Source organism: Microtus pennsylvanicus, chromosome X, assembly GCF_037038515.1.
Source record: "Microtus pennsylvanicus isolate mMicPen1 chromosome X, mMicPen1.hap1, whole genome shotgun sequence".
Taxonomy (NCBI): domain Eukaryota; kingdom Metazoa; phylum Chordata; class Mammalia; order Rodentia; family Cricetidae; genus Microtus; species Microtus pennsylvanicus.
The window spans coordinates 4,913,271-4,931,153 of record NC_134601.1 but is presented as its reverse complement, the minus strand read 5'-3'; the positions used below and the strand labels follow the sequence as shown (position 1 = coordinate 4,931,153).

At 40.8% G+C, this 17,883-nt stretch overlaps 1 protein-coding gene across 13 annotated transcripts in view; it reads left to right on the top strand.

The window, feature by feature from the left end:
• Arhgef6 (Rac/Cdc42 guanine nucleotide exchange factor 6) overlaps nt 1-17,883 on the top strand; it is a 127,918-nt gene that overhangs the window by 39,688 nt on the left and 70,347 nt on the right. The window lies entirely within an intron of this gene.

The following is a 17,883-nucleotide window of genomic DNA, read 5'->3' as shown; positions in this document are numbered from 1 at the left end:
GAAAAAGCATGGGATAAAACCGGACTCACTGAACATAGCGGACAATGAGGACTGCTGAGAACTCAAGAACAATGGCACTGGGTTTTGATCTTACTGCACATACTGGCTTTGTAGGAGCCTAGGCTGTTTGGATGTTCACCTTACTAGACCTGGAAGGAGGTGGGAGGTCCTTGGACTCCCCACAGGGCAGGGAACCCGGTCTGCTCTTCAGGCTGATGAGAGAGGGGGACTTTATTGGGGGAGGGGGAGGGAAAAGGGAGGCGGTGGCGGGGAAGAGACAGAAATCTTTAATAAATAAATAAATTAAAAAAATAAATAAAATAAAATTCCTCTGAATACAAAAAAGAGAAGGAACAAAAAAAAATAGTTTAAGGTCATTTTACCTGTAAAAGAAGTTCTAGGCCAACGTGGGCTACCTCATACCTTGTCTGAAATAAGCCAAACAGCAACAGAATTCAGTAGGACCCTTTCACAGTCAGTCTGGTAAAGAATGTGTTAGTGCAGGTAAAAGTGCTGTTATTCCTTCTTTTCACTTCTCAAAGATATTTACCTAAGGGCTCTTTTCAATAGCTTGATGCTCCTTGTATGGTCTCTTCTTTGTTTTCCCCTTAAGGCTTCATAATTGATGGGGCCAGTGGGTGGTTCAGAGAGTAGGGGTGCTTCCTGCCAAGCCTGACATGAGTTAGATCCCCAGGGCACACGATAGGAGAGAGCCCAACTCCCAAAAGTTTTTCTCTGACCCCCATATATGCACCACAGTTCATGCCCCCTAGAATAAATGAATGAATGAATAAATAAATACATTTTAATTTAAGAAATGACAGTGGGGGGCCAGTGAGATGCTCACTGGGTGAGGGTGTCTGCTGCACAGCCAAGCACTGGTTGCCCGAGTCTGATCGCGAGAACCTATGGGAAAGTGAAGGAGAGAAGCAGCCCCACAAAGCAGTCCTTTGAGCTCGGTATGTGTGCCATGGCCGGAGTGCCCTCCCCCGTGCATACATCATGCTCACAAGGACACAACGTATTTTTACGTTGACACATTTAATTAGTAAAAATATAGACTCACTCTAAATAAAATAAAATATTGCAGAAGTATAGTACAGATAATGAAAGTTCCTCCTTCTCCCTGCACAGCTGGCCCCAGATAATCATCACTTAGAGGGCTTTCCTTAGAAGTTCTTAAGATGAAATTCAGTTGTTCAGCTTTCTGTGTTCTGGGATGGGGGAAGGGAGCCTCTCATTGAATGGAACGTGTTTCCTAGAGGACTTACAAATATTTGTTTGTATGGACTTCTCATCAGTTTTTGTTATGCTGGGCATGGACCCCAGCTCCTAATACATGCTGGGCATGGACCCCAGCTCCGAATACATGCTGGGCATGGACCCCAGCTCCTAATACATGCTGGGCATGGACCCCAGCTCCGAATACATGCTGGGCATGGACCCCAGCTCCGAATACATCTGGGCATGGACCCCAGCTCCTAATACATGCTGGGCATGGACCCCAGCTCTGAATACATGCTGGGCAAGAGATTTATTTACCTCTGGTCTAGAGTCTCAGTCCTCAGCATTTTTATTTGCTGGGAATTGAGACCTTTTTAAGCTCTGGAAGTATTTTCACAGGCTCTGCCTGGAATTTCCTTGGTTTTGATTATTTTTACAGCTGACCTTCACTCCCTGCCGTAGCTTTCCTTTGACATAATCCGGTTGTCAGGACCCCTAAACCATTTTCCAGATTTACACCGACGTTCCCTGGCGCAGTGTCCTCATCTGTAAAACTAAAAGAAACGACTTTGATTGCCTTGCCTAGAAATTCTAAGCACTGCTTAAAGGGTAGAGAAGTGCACAGCGTGACTCTCACTTTGACGTCTTATAGCAATGTGCCTAATCTTTTATGGACAAGCCTAGGCCTTGCTCTCCCTTCCCTTTGGGTTTATCTTGGGGTTCTCTGGTTTAAGACTCAGATTAGCAAACTGTAGTCTGACTTGAGCAGTTAGGGGATCCCAAGAAACAGCCTGCTGTGGAGAGTAGGTGTGGTTTCAGAGTCCAGGAAGTTTGTGAGGCCAGGAAGTTCCCGGATCTGATGTATGTGGAACAGCATCTCTCATGAGGTTCCTTGTCACCGCTTTCTCATCATCCCCTCTGCTGTTCTCATCACTACTGTAATCTAGTCTCAACTCGGTAATCAGGGCAGTTCATTAACAATGTAACCCAAATCATGGCCCTTTCCAGAAGTATCAAAGCTTAGGTCACCACAGTAGTGCTGTCCCAACTTTGTCCCTAGGTGATCTCATTCCACTTTATGCACACTGGTCTGTTGGCCTTCCTGCCTGTCCAGCCATTGGCAATGTTCTCAGATTTCTGCACTGCTGCTTGCCTTGTGACCTCCAGGTCTGCTCTCTTGAACACGTAGTAGCAGCGTCTTCCTGAGTCACCCAGGACAGAGGTGAATTCTTTTCCTGTTGCGTCCACCCGTCTCTCTGTCCTGCTTCTCTCTTTGCTCGCTTCTTTTCTTCCCCTAATATCCTATATTATTTCTTTACTCATTTACTGCCCACATTTTACATTTAAAATATAAATACTACAAAACCAGAGATCCTCCTCTGCTTTATTTATGCTTGTTAAATATTGGTAAAATGTCTGGGTGTGATGGCTCATGCCTATAATTTGGGGAGCAAGACAAGATGCTTGCCCATGAGCTCCAGGCCAGCCTGGGCTACAAAGTGAGACCCTGTCTCAATAAATCAAGACTTAAACAAAATAAAAACGTTTATGGGTTAAATATGGCCAAAGTACATGATTTACATTATGTGTATATACAGCCTAATATGTATATACACATAATGTACAATGAATATAAACAAAAAAAAAACAGTCTCAGAAAAAGATCATATTTGTAAAATGAAAGAATATTGTGAGTTAGGTGATAAAATTGCATTCATCTTGTTCACTGAGTACCTGTTATCCACTTGGGGTGTCCCTAACAATATTGCCCAAAGACTCTGCCCATAGGACCTTCTTAGCTTTATGTGCTTAGCTTACAGTAGCAGCATGTGGCAGAACTGACAATGCAGACAAGAGGCTACTGGGGCAACAAAGAAACAATTTGATTAGCAATATTCCAAGTTGAGGGCAAGTCCTGGAACTGGGTTCTGAAGATTTGACGATGGTTCTGCCTGCTGGGAGGTTAGAGAGAGTGAATTAGAGAACGCTTATAGGGAGGCAGAGAGTAGCAGGCAGGATGATTTTCCTTGGCCACGAAATACATGGAAAATGCCAGGCCCTTGAGCTAGAGCTCTATGAAGATGGGGATGGCAATGTCAAGTTGCTTTTGATTCTTTCACTGAATATTTAAACATTAATTTATAAAGGCAATATACAAATGAAAGAAAGAAAATGAGCCCCGAAGGGAGTGGTACTAATAGGAGGTGTGGCCTTGTGGGAGGAAAGGAGTCATTGTAAGGGGGCAGTCTTTGAGGTCTCTTTTGCTCAAGCTTCACCCAGTGTGACAGTCTACTTCTTGTGGAAACCCTAAGGCAACGAGATAATAAGTTTTTATTTATTTATTTATTTATTTATTTATTTATTTATTTATTCGTTAAAGATTTCTGCCTCTTCCCCACCACTGCCTCCCATTTCCCTCCCCCTCCCCCAACCAAGTCCCCCTCCCTCGTCAGCACAAAGAGCAATCAGGGTTCCCTGCCCTGTGGGAAGTCCAAGGACCACCCACCTCCATCCAGGTCTAGTAAGGGGAGCATCCAAACTGCCTAGGATCCCACAAAGCCAGTATGTGCAGTAGGATCAAAAACCCATTGCCGTTGTTCTTGAGTTCTCAGTAGTCCTCATTGTCCACTATGTTCAGCGAGTCCGGTTTTATCCCAGGCCTTTTCAGACCCAGGCCAGCTGGCCTTGGTGAGTTCCCGATAGAACATCCCCATTGTCTCAGTGTGTGGGTGCACCCCTCGCGGTCCTGAGTTCCTTGCTCGTGCTCTCTCTCCTTCTGCAAATCAAGACAACTTTAAGATACCATCTTACACCTGTCAGAATGGCTAAAATAAAAAACACCAATGATAGCCTTTGCTGGAGAGGTTGTGGAGAAAGGGGTACACTCATCCATTGCTGGTGGGAATGCAAACTTGTGCAACCACTTTGGAAAGCAGTGTGGCAGTTTATCGGGAAATTCGGGATTAACCCACCCCTGGACCCAGCAATACCACTCTTGGGAATATACCCAAGAGAGGCCCTATCATACGACAAAAGTATATGCTCAACTATGTTCATAGCAGCATTGTTTGTAATAGCCAGAACCTGGAAGCAACCTAGATGCCCTTCAATGGAAGAATGGATGAAGAAAGTATGGAATATATACATATTAGAGTACTACTCAGCAGTAAAAAACAAGGACTTCTTGAATTTTGCATGCAAATGGATGGAAATAGAACACACTATCCTGAGTGAGGTAAGCCAGACCCAAAAAGAGGAACATGGGATGTACTCACTCATATTTGGTTTCTAGCCATAAATAAAGGACATTGAGCCTATAATTCGTGATCCTAGAGAAGCTAAATAAGAAGGAGAACCCAAAGAAAAACATATAGGCATCCTCCTGAATATTAACCTTCATCAGGCAATGAAAGGAGACAGAGACAGAGACCCACATTGGAGCACCGGACAGAAATCTCAAGGTCCAAATCAGGAGCAGGAGAGATAATGAGTTTTATTATTACATTTTCATACACTCACTTTCCCGTCTCAGCTCTCCTCTGCCTCTCTTGCTCTTTCTTCTCCTCCTGTGAATAATCCCACTTCTTTAATGTCATTATATATATACACATACATATATGTAGATTCTATATGTAAAAAATTATGCAATATTTTCTTTCTCCCCCACAACACCCTTGTTCTCATCTGTCCTGTCTTAGTCACCGTTCTATTGCTGTGAAGAGAAACCATGACCAAGGCAACTCTTCTTTTCAAAAGTATTTAATTGAGGGCTTGTTTACTGTTTCAGAGGTTTAGTCCATCGTCATCTTGGTAGGGAAGCATGGTGGTATACTGGCAGGTTCTGAGAGCTACACCCTCATCTGCAGGCAGAGAGAAAGGGAGTCTGGGCCTGGCATGGACTTTGGAAACCTCAAAGCCTACCCCAAGTGGCACACTTCCTCCAACAAAGTCATGCCTATTCCAACAAGGACACACTTTCTAGTTCTTCTAACCTTGTCAAAGATTTTCACTCCCTGTTGACCAAGTATTCAATTTTGAGCCTATGGGCAGACATTCTTATTCAAACCACCATATTCTCTTAACCCTTAGTAACTATTCCCTCCCCTTACAGCTATCTTTCTACTCTCATGTCCTACATATATAATCTGTATTCTGTGTAGTTGGACTTTCTTGGTCCACTAGCCCCCTAAACAATGACACATACAACTTGTTATTAATTATGAAAGTTTTGCCTTTAGTTTAAGCTTGTTCTCAGTTAGCTCTTATAACCTGCTTCTATTACTCTACATGCTACCACGTGACTTATTTTAAACCTCTCTTCTGTGTTTTGTGTCTGACTTCCTCCATGTCTCGCTGGCATCTCTTCTTCTCTCTTCCTGGAAGTCCCATCTATTCTCCCCTGCTTAGCTATTGGCCATTCCACCCTTTATTAAACCAATCAGAAGATACCTTAGGCGAGACACAACTTTACAGTATACAAAAAGATAATCCCAAAACAATTCTGTGTATGACAAAACCTGTAATATTTGTCTTTCTAAGTTTAGTTTATTTTGCTTAACTTTATAATCTATAGTTCTATCCATTTTCCTGAAAATAACTATTTTATTATACTTTTTCTTTTAAGGCCTAATTAGCCTTGAATCCACTATGTAGGATGCGATGACCCAGAGCTTCTGATATTTCTGCCTGCATCTTTTAAGTACTGGGATTGCAGGCTGGTGTTGCCATACCTTGTTTATGTGATGCTGGGAATGGAACCCAGAACCTCATATATATTAGGCAAGCACTCTATCAACTTATCTATATTCCAAAGCCCCAGTTCGATTCTTCTTTACACCAGAAGAAAACTCTTCAATGTGAAGTTGAAGCAGAGGATCGTATGTGCTTTGGGAGATGGCTGGATTTCAGAGGAGTGGCGGGTCAGGATTCTGCCTTGTACCTGGCAATGGAGATAGTGAGAGAGAGTGGAGAGACAGAAAAGTGCATGGATGCAGATGCTGCTCAAACAGAACCAAAGAGCGTGAGCATGAGAACAAGGGAAGAGATGAGGAGAATCCAAATCGAGAGGTTCAACTTGATGAAGAACTTCTTAAAGGAATGTGTTATCATCCATCTGACTGCTCAACAAAGATTTGTTTCCCATGATTAGCTTATTAATTCTTGTCCTGAACACTGGTGGCATAAGAAAAGCATAAGAATGATTCTTATCTCATTGGCTTTCGGATTAGTGGGAGAAGATATCATTGCAATATAGTATGTTTAGTGATTTAGCTGACTACATGAAGTAATGGATACTAATGATTAAGAGGGGTATATAACCCAATCATTTGGAGTAAGGGGAAAACTACTCATGTTTGTATATTCTTTTTATTATTTCCCTTCCCTTTTCTTCCCTTCTCTTCTCTTCCCTTTCCTTCCTTTTCCTTCTTTTCCCTTCACTTCTCTTCTTTCCCCTTCCCTTTCTTCTTTCCTTTCTTTTCTCTCCTCCCTTTCTTCCTCCTCTCTTCATCTCTTTTTTGTCTCCTCTCCTTTCCCCTTTCCTCTCTATCCCTTCCTTTTATTCTCCCCTCTTTCTCCTCAAGTTCACTACATAAAGTTAGATGACCTTAAATTATTGCTCCTCCAGCCTCCACATCCAGTTGCAAGTGAAGTTAAAATTTTAGGAACGATACCCTTGGAAGAAAGATTAAAGTAGCTCGTTAGGCACATTGAATAGTTCCCGTTACAGTGATTTTTATAAAGAGAGTAAACCTGGCTCCTGAATCTCAGTGATCTTCTGTCTTACTTTGGAATCTCCTCTTCTTCATGTGGTCAATTCTCTTTCTGTTTTACTTCCATATTGTTATCTAGATAAGGAGGCTCTCCCCAGACGCCAAGTGAATAAGACCACCCAATCTCAGACATTCAGCTTCCAGAATTATGAGATAAGGAAACCTATCTTTTACAGGCACTTAGCTATAAATATTTTGCTATAGTGACAGATGATGGAGTGATAAATTGCTGGATTCCATTCAGAGAAAAGATAGAAGAAAGGTGTGTATACGTATGTGTTGGGTGTTGGGAGGTGTTAGTACTGACAATGAGTGAGCTTTGGACCAATATCAAAGTTTAGCCTGGTGTAAATGAAGGTATTAAGTATTTTGTTAGGAAAGTTAGATGAGCAATAAAGTTTTGTTGATTTGAATTCTTTTCTACCCAAACTTTCTAGTTCTACCAAATTTACCTAGAATGTCACCAGAGGACATGCTGAATTCATTGTATTCAATGATTGTGGATAGCTGTCTTTTTATAAATTTCTTTCCATGAATTCTTTGCTGATATGTAAGCTTAGGAAGCAAGACTAGTCTTCAGAGAGGGTGAAAATGACTTATAGATTGATTCAAAGATGAAATGAGCATTCCATAGACACATTTTAAACCCCAGTACTGAACAATCTCTTTAATCTTTCCATGAACTTGAATCAGGAGTGGAACTGAAGAACTTGGGAAATCTCTATCTTTCCTCCAATTGGGTCAAAGGTATAGCCATATGGTCACTTGGACAGTCAGTAATTCTGACAAATTCACACACCTAGCCTGGGAGGTGAGACATTCAACCTAATACTCAGAGTATTTTTGTAATGTCATGTAATGACGAAGCAAGCCCAGGGACATATAACCCTCCCCCTGCAGAGGGTTGTGCCAGGGGAGTGCTATGCAGTTTCCGTCTCTTGAGACTGTCATTCACAAGAACACTTAGTGCTATGGTAAATTTGTCTTCGGGGAGTGGCATATTAAGTTCTAGATTCCACTGTAGGTCTGGGGCAGATATTACTGTGCTCAGAGGCACAGAGGCAATGCTTTCCCCGCTCTTCGTGAGAAGTGTAGCACAAAGAACAACCCACAAGATATTATAGAAAGGCAAGAAATTGAGTAGCTGAGTCTCCCTGTCTCTGTCTCTCTCTTATACACACAGAGAGACGCAGAGGAGAGAGAGTGAGCTTTCAGCATGTCCTTGAGGTTAAAGATGTAGTGAATCATCTTGATAAAAATGTCTCACTGAGCCGGGCGGTGGTGGCGCACGCCTTTAATCCCAGCACTTGGAGGCAGAGGCAGGTGGATCTCTGTGAGTTCGAGACCAGCCTGGTCTACAAGAGCTAGTTCCAGGACAGGCTCCAAAGCCACAGAGAAACCCTGTCTCGAAAAACAAAAAAACAAACAAACAAACAAACAAACAAAAAATGTCTCACTGAGAGGATAGAACTTCAACATTAGTGACATCCAGAAGCCACAATTGGGGTGGAGAGATGGCTCATGGTTAAAAGTACTCACTGCTATTTCTGAGGACCTGGGTTCAATTTCCAGCACCCACTTGGAGGCTCACAGCTGTCTGTAAACTCTAGTTCCAGGGGCTCCAACACCTTGTACTGGCCTTTGCAGGAACCAGGCATGTACGTAGTTTGTGCACACATATGCAGGCAAAACACTCCTTCATATAAACTGAAAATACATAAAAGATGTATGTGTAACCTGAGGTTTCTCTCCCACCCACCAGTTCCTGAATAACCACTCTGAGACTTAATATTACTTATAAATGCTTGGGCGATGGTTCAGGCTTATTACTAGTTAGATCTTACATTTAAATTTACTCATATTTTCAAATCTATGCTTTGCCATGTGGTTCATGGCTTGTTACCCAATTTTTTACCTGTCTTGCTTCCTTGGCAGCTGGCTGGCTGGCGTCTCCCTGACTCTGCCCTTCTGTATCTCTTCTTGGATTTCCCGCCTGGCTCGATCCTTCCTTGCCATAGGCCAAAGCACTTTTATTTATTAACAAATTAGAGCAATACACATTCACAGCATGCAGAAAGACCATACCACAGTATTTCCCTCTTTCTGTCTAATCAAAAAGGAAGGTTTTTACTTTAACAGAGTAAAGTTACATAAAACAAAATAGTTAACAAGCAAGAATCTGTTACAATATCCAGTATAATTGTATTTGGCAAAATTAAAGAAAATACTCGAACTAAAGCCATCAGGCTTGGTGACAAACAACAAACATCTTTATTCTCTGAGCCATCTCACTGGCCCTAAAAGCTAAGGTTTGTTTTTTGTTTTATAGAGATTCTTCATTCATTTTCTCCCAAGACAGTCACTGAGAGTTACACCTATACTCCTAACACTCAGGATGCTGAAGATGGAGGATGATCATGAGTTGTCAGTCAACTGGACTGCTGGCAAAACTTTATCTTAAAAAGAAGCATGGTGTGTGCCTTTAATCCCAGCACTTGGGAGGCAGAGGCAGGAGGATCTCTGTGAGTTCTGGGCTAGTCAGGTCTACAAAGTGAGTTCCAGGACACTCAGGGCAGCACAGAGAAACCCTGTCTAAAAACAAAAGCAAAATCACCCCCCCCAAATCATTGTGGAAGAAAGAAAGGGAAAAATCAAAAGAAAGAAATAAGGCAAGATACATTTTCCTTTTCCATGCAAAAATTTTCATGCCAGGAAATATTGAAACAAGCATGATGTGAAACAAAGATTTTAAATCAATCTTATTTTCTCCAACTGATCCTGTTAAGGAGTCATTAAATTATTCCAGAAGATTAGGTGCATGGTTAATTGGATTTGTATTAAGGCAGATTAGGAAACTACTCTTCTTTATGTATGAGACCCTGTCTCATAAATAAATAAAAATATTCCCCATTTTCTAGATTCTGGAGTAAAATCTTTTGTTTCATCCCCATTACTGATAAGTTATTTCTTAAAAATTTAATTAAATACCCCCCCGTGTGTGTGTATGTGTGAGCAAAGTAGAGGTGAAAGAAGAACTTTGGGAATTGGGAGTCAGTTCTCCTCTGCCACTGTGTGGGTCCAGGGGTCAGACTGAGTTTGTCAGCAAGGGCCTTTCCCCACTGAGTCATCCATGGCCCCTGATATTGGTGGTGTGTTCTCTCTGTCTCACTCTTCCCTTCTTATTAGAGCTTTGATTATTTTATTAATTTTTTGAAAAATATGTAAAACTGTAACTCAATTTTCTAACAATTTCAGACATGTTTGTAATGCATTGTTGCTTCTCCCATCCTTATCTTTGCTTACGTTTTCAAAGAACGAATTCTTTCTCTGTGGCGTTCAGTCATCCCAGTCATCAAGAAATCTCTAAAGCATCTACTTCCTTCATGTTTGATTCTCCTCCGTTCTTCTTTGCATAGTTAACATTGTGTTTCAATTGCATTATGCATTCCATCAGCCGTTCCTGCCCTTGGCTATGTCTTAGCAGGCACTCCATCACTGGAATGCACTTTTCTTGGCCTTGCTTCTGATTGGTGACAACATCTTGCTGGTGTCTTTTATCCACATACTAACCAGATTTAACCTTGCTTAGTTTCTGAGATCAAAGGAGATGGAACATGTTCCATGTGTTGTGTCTGTAGACCTTGCTTTTATACTTAAAAAGTGATCTTCATTTCTTCATTTTTTTTTGTTATGTAGCTCAGTTGACCTTCAACTCCTTAGGCATCCTTAGCTATTCTAAAATTTATGACCGTCCTCCTGCCTCATCCTCTTTAGGACCAGGATTATAAGTTTGACCTACCACAGCAGGCTCAAAAATTTTATTTTTATCAAGATTATTTTAAATAATAATTGAACAAAAAACCTAACTTGTAATCTTTACTTAAATCCTGCATCAGCTTCTGCCCAGTGCTATTGACCAAGCCCTTTAAGTAGTTTTGGCTCTGGGGATCCTATTGATTGGGGGCAGCGCCTCCTTAGGAAGTTCTGCCTCAGCTTTGATCTTGGTTTTGCCAGTTTCCTATCTGCATGACCTTAGGCAAAGGACATTACATTCCTGGTTTCATGTCTTCTCTCCTTTGTAAAATAAGATGATCTCCATTAACAGAGTGCTGTAAAGATAAATAAAATGTCTTTAATGCTACTTAGTCCCAAATAAATATTAGGAATATTTTAATACAATAAAAGTTAAAATAAATATTATATGGAAAATATTTATGAAACTGTATTGTGATAGAATTACAAGACTGTAGGAAAAGATGTGTGTGTATTCACACATACACATTCATAAAAAGAATGAAAATACATAATTGTTACTCAGAATGATGCTTAAATTTGGATAATGGAAAATCACCATGATTTATTTATGTTTTGGTATTTTTAATTTTTAGGGTTGTTCTGTAAAAAAGTCATAACTTGCAAAAATATTTTAAAAGAATATTAATGTGTGATGACACACTTTTACTTGGCCATGTGCAGTCCTCCAAGCTTCAGAAAGGGTTTAAAGCAGTGTATGATATAGGAAAAAAATGGAACACAAAGCAAAATGAAGAAAAGGAGACAATGCATGCTGGAAAGATACTATGCATTGATACTGCTAAGCATTTATAGCCAGATGTGGTGGTGCACACATGTAATCTTCAGCACTTGGGTGGCTGAAACAAGAGGATCAGGAGTTCAAGGCTAGCTTGGGATATATGGCAAAACTCTATCTCATAAATAGAAATATGAGTGTTTTTCTGTTTTATTTATTTATTTTTTTTGCAGGTGATTTGTTGTTTATTTGTTGTAACTTTTTAAAAGGCTTTTTGTATTCTTATTTTTTTTATTCTTTTAATAATTAATTTTCCATTTCCCTCCCCCTCCTCCCACCCTTCTCCCCCTTCTCCCACCCTTCTCCCCCTCCCCCCACTCCTTTCCCCCTCCCTCTACAGTCCAAAGAGCAGTCAGGGTTCCCTGCCCTGTGGTAAGTCCTAGGTCCTCCCCCCTCCGTCCATATCTAGGAAGGTGAACATCCAAACTGGCTAGGCTCCCACAAAGCCAGCACATTAAGTAGGATCAAAACCCCGTGCCATTGTCCTTGGCGTCTCATCAGCCCTCATTGTTCGCCATGTTCAGAGAGTCCAGTTTTATCCCATGCTTTTTCAGTCACAGTCCAGCTGGCCTTGGTGAGCTCCCAGTAGATCAGCTCCACTGTCTCAGTGGGTGGGTGCACCCCTTGTGGTCCCGACTTCTTTGCTCTTGTTCTCCCTCCTTCTGCTCCTCATTGGGACCTTGGGAGCTCAGTCCAGTGCTCCAGTGTGGGTCTCTGTCTCTATCTCCATCCATCACCAGATGAAGGTTCTATGATGATATGCAAGATATTCGTCAGTATTGCTCTAGGATAGGGTCATTTCAGGTTCCCTATCCTCAGCTGCCCAAGGAACTAACTGGGGACCTCAGCTTGGGCACCTAGGAGCCCCTCTAGGGTCAAGTCTCTTGCCACCCCTAAAGTGGCTCCCTTAACTAAGAATTGTGGTTCCGTGCTCCCCTATCCAACCTTCCTTTCTCCCAATCCTCCTGTTTCCCCAAGTCCCCCCTTCTTCCCTTCTACCTTTTCTCTCCCCATATCCCCTTACCCCCATCCCACCCCACCCCCAAGATCCTAATTTTCTCCCCGGCAATTTTGTCTACTTCTCTTAGCCAAGAGGATAACTATATGTTTTTCCTTGGGTTCACCTTCTTACTTAGCTTCTTTAGGTTCACCTATTGTAGACTCTGTGACCCTTATTTATGGCTAGAAACAAATTATGAGTGAGTACATCCCATGTTCATCTTTTTGGGTCTGGGATACCTCACTCAGGATAGTGTTTTCTATTTCCATCCATTTGCATGCAAAATTCGAGAAGTCCTTGTTTTTTACCGCAGCTTAGTACTCTAGTGTGTATATATTCCATACTTTCTTCATCCATTCTTCCATTGAAGGGCATCTAGGTTGTTTCCAGGTTCTGGCTATTACAAATAATAGTGCTATGAACATATTTGAACAAATGCTTTTGTCATATGATAGAGCATCTCTTGGGTATATTCCCAAGAGTGGTATTGCTGGGTCCAGGGGTAGGTTGATCCTGAATTTCCTGGGAAACCGAAATACTGACTTCCATAGTGGTTGCACAAGATTGCAATTCCACCAGCAATGGATGAGGGTATCCCTTCCTCCACAGCCTCTCCAGCAAAGGCTATCCTTGGTGTTTTTGACTTTAGCCATTCTGACAGGTGTAAGATGATATCTCAAAGTTGTTTTGATTTGCATTTCCCTGATTGCTAAGGAAGTTGAGCACGACCTTAAGTGTCTTTTGGCCATTTGAACTTCTTCTGTTGAGAATTCTCTGTTCAGTTCAGTGCCCCATTTTTTAATTGGGTTAATTAGCATTTTAAAGTCTAGTTTCTTGAGTTCTCTATATATTTTGGAGATCAGACCTTTGTCTGTTGTGGGGTTGGTGAAGATCTTCTCCCAGTCAGTAGGTTGCCTTTGTATCTTAGTGACAGTGTCCTTTGCTTTACAGAAGCTTCTCAGTTTAAGTAGGTCCCATTTATTCAATGTTGCCCTTAATGTCTGTGCTTCTGGGGTTATACATAGGAAGCGATCTCCTGTGCCCATCTGTTGTAGGGTACTTCCCACTTTCTCTTCTGTCAGGTTCAGTGTTTTCGGGCTGATATTGAGGTCTTTAATCCATTTGGACTTGAGTTTTGTGCATGGTGATAGATATGGGTCTATTTTCATTCTTCTACAGGTTGACATCCAGTTATGCCAGCACCATTTGTTGAAGATGCTTTCTTTCTTCCATTGTATACATTTAGCTCCTTTATCGAAAATGAGGTGTTCATAGGTTTGTGGGATAAAATCCGGGTCTTCTAAACGATTCCATTGGTCGACTTCTCTGTTTTTATGCCAGTACCACACTGTTTTCATTACTGTAGCTCTGTAATAGAGTTTGAAGTCAGGGATGGTAATGCTTCCAGAAGATCCTTTATTGTATAGGATTGTTTTGGCTATCCTGGGTTTTTTGTTTTTCCATATAAAGTTGATTATTGTCCTCTCCAGATCTGTGAAGAATTTTGATGGGATCTTGATGGGGATTGCATTGAATCTATAAATTGCCTTTGGTAGAATTGCCATTTTTACTATGTTGATCCTCCCAATCCAAGAGCAAGGGAGGTCCATCTATTTTCTGGTATCCTCTTCAATTTCTTTCTTCAATGCCTTAAAGTTCTTGTCAAATAGATCTTTCACTTCCTTGGTTAGATTTACCCCAAGATATTTTATGCTGTTTGTGGCTATCGTGAATGGTGAAGCTTCTCTGATTTCTCTCTCTGCTTCCATATCCTTTGTGTATAAGAGGGCGACTGATTTTTTGGAGTTGATCTTGTATCCTGCCACATTACTAAAGCTGTTTATCAGCTGTAAAAGTTCTTTGGTGGAGTTTTGGGGGTCGCTTATGTACACTATCATATCATCTGCAAATAACGAAAGTTTAACTTCTTCCTTTCCAATTCGAATCCCCTTGATCCCATTATGTTGTCTTATTGCTATTGCTAGAACTTCAAGCACTATATTGAAGAGGTATGGCGAAAGTGGACAGCCTTGTCGTGTTCCTGAGTTTAATGGGATGGCTTTGAGTTTCTCTCCGTTTAATTTGATGTTAGCTGTCGGCTTGCTGTATATAGCTTTTATTATATTTAGGTATGACCCTTGTATCCCTAATCTCTCCAAGACTTTTAACATAAATGGATGTTGAATTTTGTCAAATGCTTTTTCAGCATCTAATGAAATGATCATATGGTTTTTTTCTTTCAGTTTATTTATATGCTCGATTACATTGATAGATTTTCGTATGTTGAACCAGCCCTGCATCTCAGGAATGAAGCCTACTTAATCATAATGGATAATTTTTCGGATGTGTTCTTGGATTCGGTTTGCCAGTATTTTATTGAGGACTTTTGCGTCGATATTCATGAGTGAGATCGGCCTGTAATTCTCTTTCCTGGTTGAGTCTTTTTGTGGTTTTGGTATCAGAGTAACTGTAGCTTCATAAAAGAATTTGGTAATGACCCTTCTGTTTCTATATTGTGGAATACATTAAGGAGTATAGGTATTAGGTCTTCTTGGAAGTTCTGGTAGAATTCCGCATTGAAACCATCTGGTCCTGGGCTTTTTTGGTAGGGAGGTTTTTGATAACAGCTTCTAATTCTTCGCGACTGACAGGTCTGTTTAGATTGTTCACCTGGTCCTGGTTTAATTTTGGTAAATGGTATTTATCTAAAATAGTGTCCATTTCTTTTACATTTTCCAGTTTTGTGGCATATAGGCTTTTGTAGTAAGATCTAATGACTCTCTGAATTTCCTCTGTGTCTGTGGTTATGTCCCCCTTTTCATTTCTGATCTTATTAATTTGTGTATTCTCTCTCTATCGTTTGATTAGTTTGGATAGGGGTTTGTCAATCTTGTTGATTTTCTCCAGGAACCAGCTTTTTGTTTCATTGATTCTTTGGATTGTTTTCTGTGTTTCTATTTTGTTGATTTCAGCCCTCAGTTTGATTATTTCCAGTCTTCTACTCCTCCTAGGTGAGTCTGCTTCTTTTTTTCTAGAGCTTTCAGGTGGGCTGTTAAGTCTCCAATATGTGCTTTCTCTGTTTTCTTTAAGTGGGCACTTAGTGCTATGAACTTTCCTCTTAGCACTACTTCATAGTGTCCCATAAGTTCGAGTATGTTGTTTCTTTATTTTCATTGAATTCAAGGAAGACTTTAATTTCTTTCTTTATTTCTTCCTTAATCCAGGTATGGTTCAGTAGTTGACTGTTCAGTTTCCATGAGTTTGTAGGCTTTCTGGGGGTAGCATTGTTGTTGAATTCTAACTTTAATCCATGGTGATCTGATAAGACACAGGTGGTTACTAATATTTTTTTGTAACTGTGTAAGTTAGCTTTGTTGCCTGGTATGTGGTCAATTTTCGAGAAGGTTCCATGAGCTGCAGAGAAGAAGGTATATTCTTTCCTCTTTGGGTGGAATAATCTATAGATGTCTGTTAAGTCCATTTGCTTCATTACCTCCATTAATTCTCTAATTTCCCCGTTAGGTTTCTGTCTGATTGACCTGTCCATTGGTGAGAGAGGAGTGTTGAAGTCTCCTACTATTAGTGTGTGCGGTTTGATGGCTGCCTTGAGTTTCAGTAATGTTTCTTTTACGTACGTGGGTGCTTTTATATTAGGGGCATAGATATTCAGGATTGAGACTTCTTCCTGATGAATTGTTCCTGTTATGAGTATAAAATGTCCCTCTCCATCTCTTCTGATTGTTTTAAGTTTGAAGTCAACTTTGTTAGAAATTAGTATGGCCACACCTGCTTGTTTCTTAGGTCCATTTGTTTGATAAGCCTTTTCCCAGCCCTTTACTCTGAGTAGGTGCTTGTCTTTGTGGTTGAGGTGTGTTTCTTGTAGACAGCAGAATGTTGGATCCTGTTTTCGTATCCAATCTCTTAGCCTGTGCCTTTTTATAGGTGAGTTGAGCCCATTGACATTAAGTGATATTAATGACCAGTGGTTGTTAACTGCGGTCACTTTTTTAGTAGTAGGCTTTGTGTGTTTCCCTTCTTTGAGTTGCGCTGGTGAAGGGTCTCTAGATGTCTGAGTTATTGTGGTCATTGTTGGACTCCTTGGTTAGTGATTTTCCTTCTATTATTTTCTGTAAGGCTGGATTTGTGGCTACGTATTGTTTAAATTTGTTTTTATCCTGGAAAATTTTGTTTTCTCCACTTATAGTGAACGAAAGCTTGGCTGGATATAGTAGTCTGGGCTTGCATCCATGGTCTCTTAGTTTTTGCAGTACATCTATCCAGGACCTTCTGGCTTTCATGGTTTCCATAGAGAAGTCATGTGTAAGTCTGATAGGTTTACCTTTATAAGTAACTTGGCCTTTTTCCTTTGCGGCTCTTAATATTCTTTCTTTATTCTGTATATTTTGTGTTTTGATTATTATATGGCGAGGGGATGTTTTTTTTGATCCAGCCTATTTGGTGTTCTGTATGCTTCTTGAACCTTCATAGGTACATCTTTCTTCAGGTTGGGAAAGTTTTCTTCTATAATTTTATTAAGTATATTTTCTGGACTGTTGAGCTGCACTTCTTCCCCTTCTTCTACTCCAATTATTCGTAGGTTTGGTCTTTTTATTGTGTCCCATATTTCCTGAATGTTTTGTGATGAGAGTTTGTTGGACTTGCTGTTTTCTTTGATCAGTGCGTTTATTTTCTCTATGTTATCCTCAGAATCTGAGATTCTTTCTTCTGTCTCTTGTATTCTGCTGGTTATGCTTGTTTCTGTAGTCTCTATTTGTTTACCTAGGTTTTCCATGTGCAGCCGGCCCTCAGTTTGCGTTTTCTTCTTTGCCTCCATTTCAGTTTTCAAGTCATGAACTGTTTCCATTATCTGCTTGATTGTTTTTCCTTGGTTTCCTAGGGTATCATTCACTGATTTACTCAATTCCTTGAACTTTCTGTTATACTTCTCATCCATTTCTATAAGGGAGTTTTTTATATGCTGTTTAAGGGTGTCAATCACTTTCATTAAGTCAGTTTTTTCTACTTCTTCTTGATTAAGGTGTTCATGTCCTCTTGTTGTGAGGTCGCTGGCTTCTGGTGGTTTTGTGTTGTTTTTCAGATTGTTGGGTGAATTCTTGCATTGGCGTCTGCCTATCTCTTCCTCCCAATACTCCCCTATGGATCTTCTTTTACAGGATCAGGTCTTTTTGCCCAGTGATGTCACTCCCCAGTGATGTTTCTCCTGGTGTCCAGATCGGATCTCCAGTGCTGCTTACTCCAGTACTGCTTGGTTAGCTTGCAAACAAAGGGCCCACCCT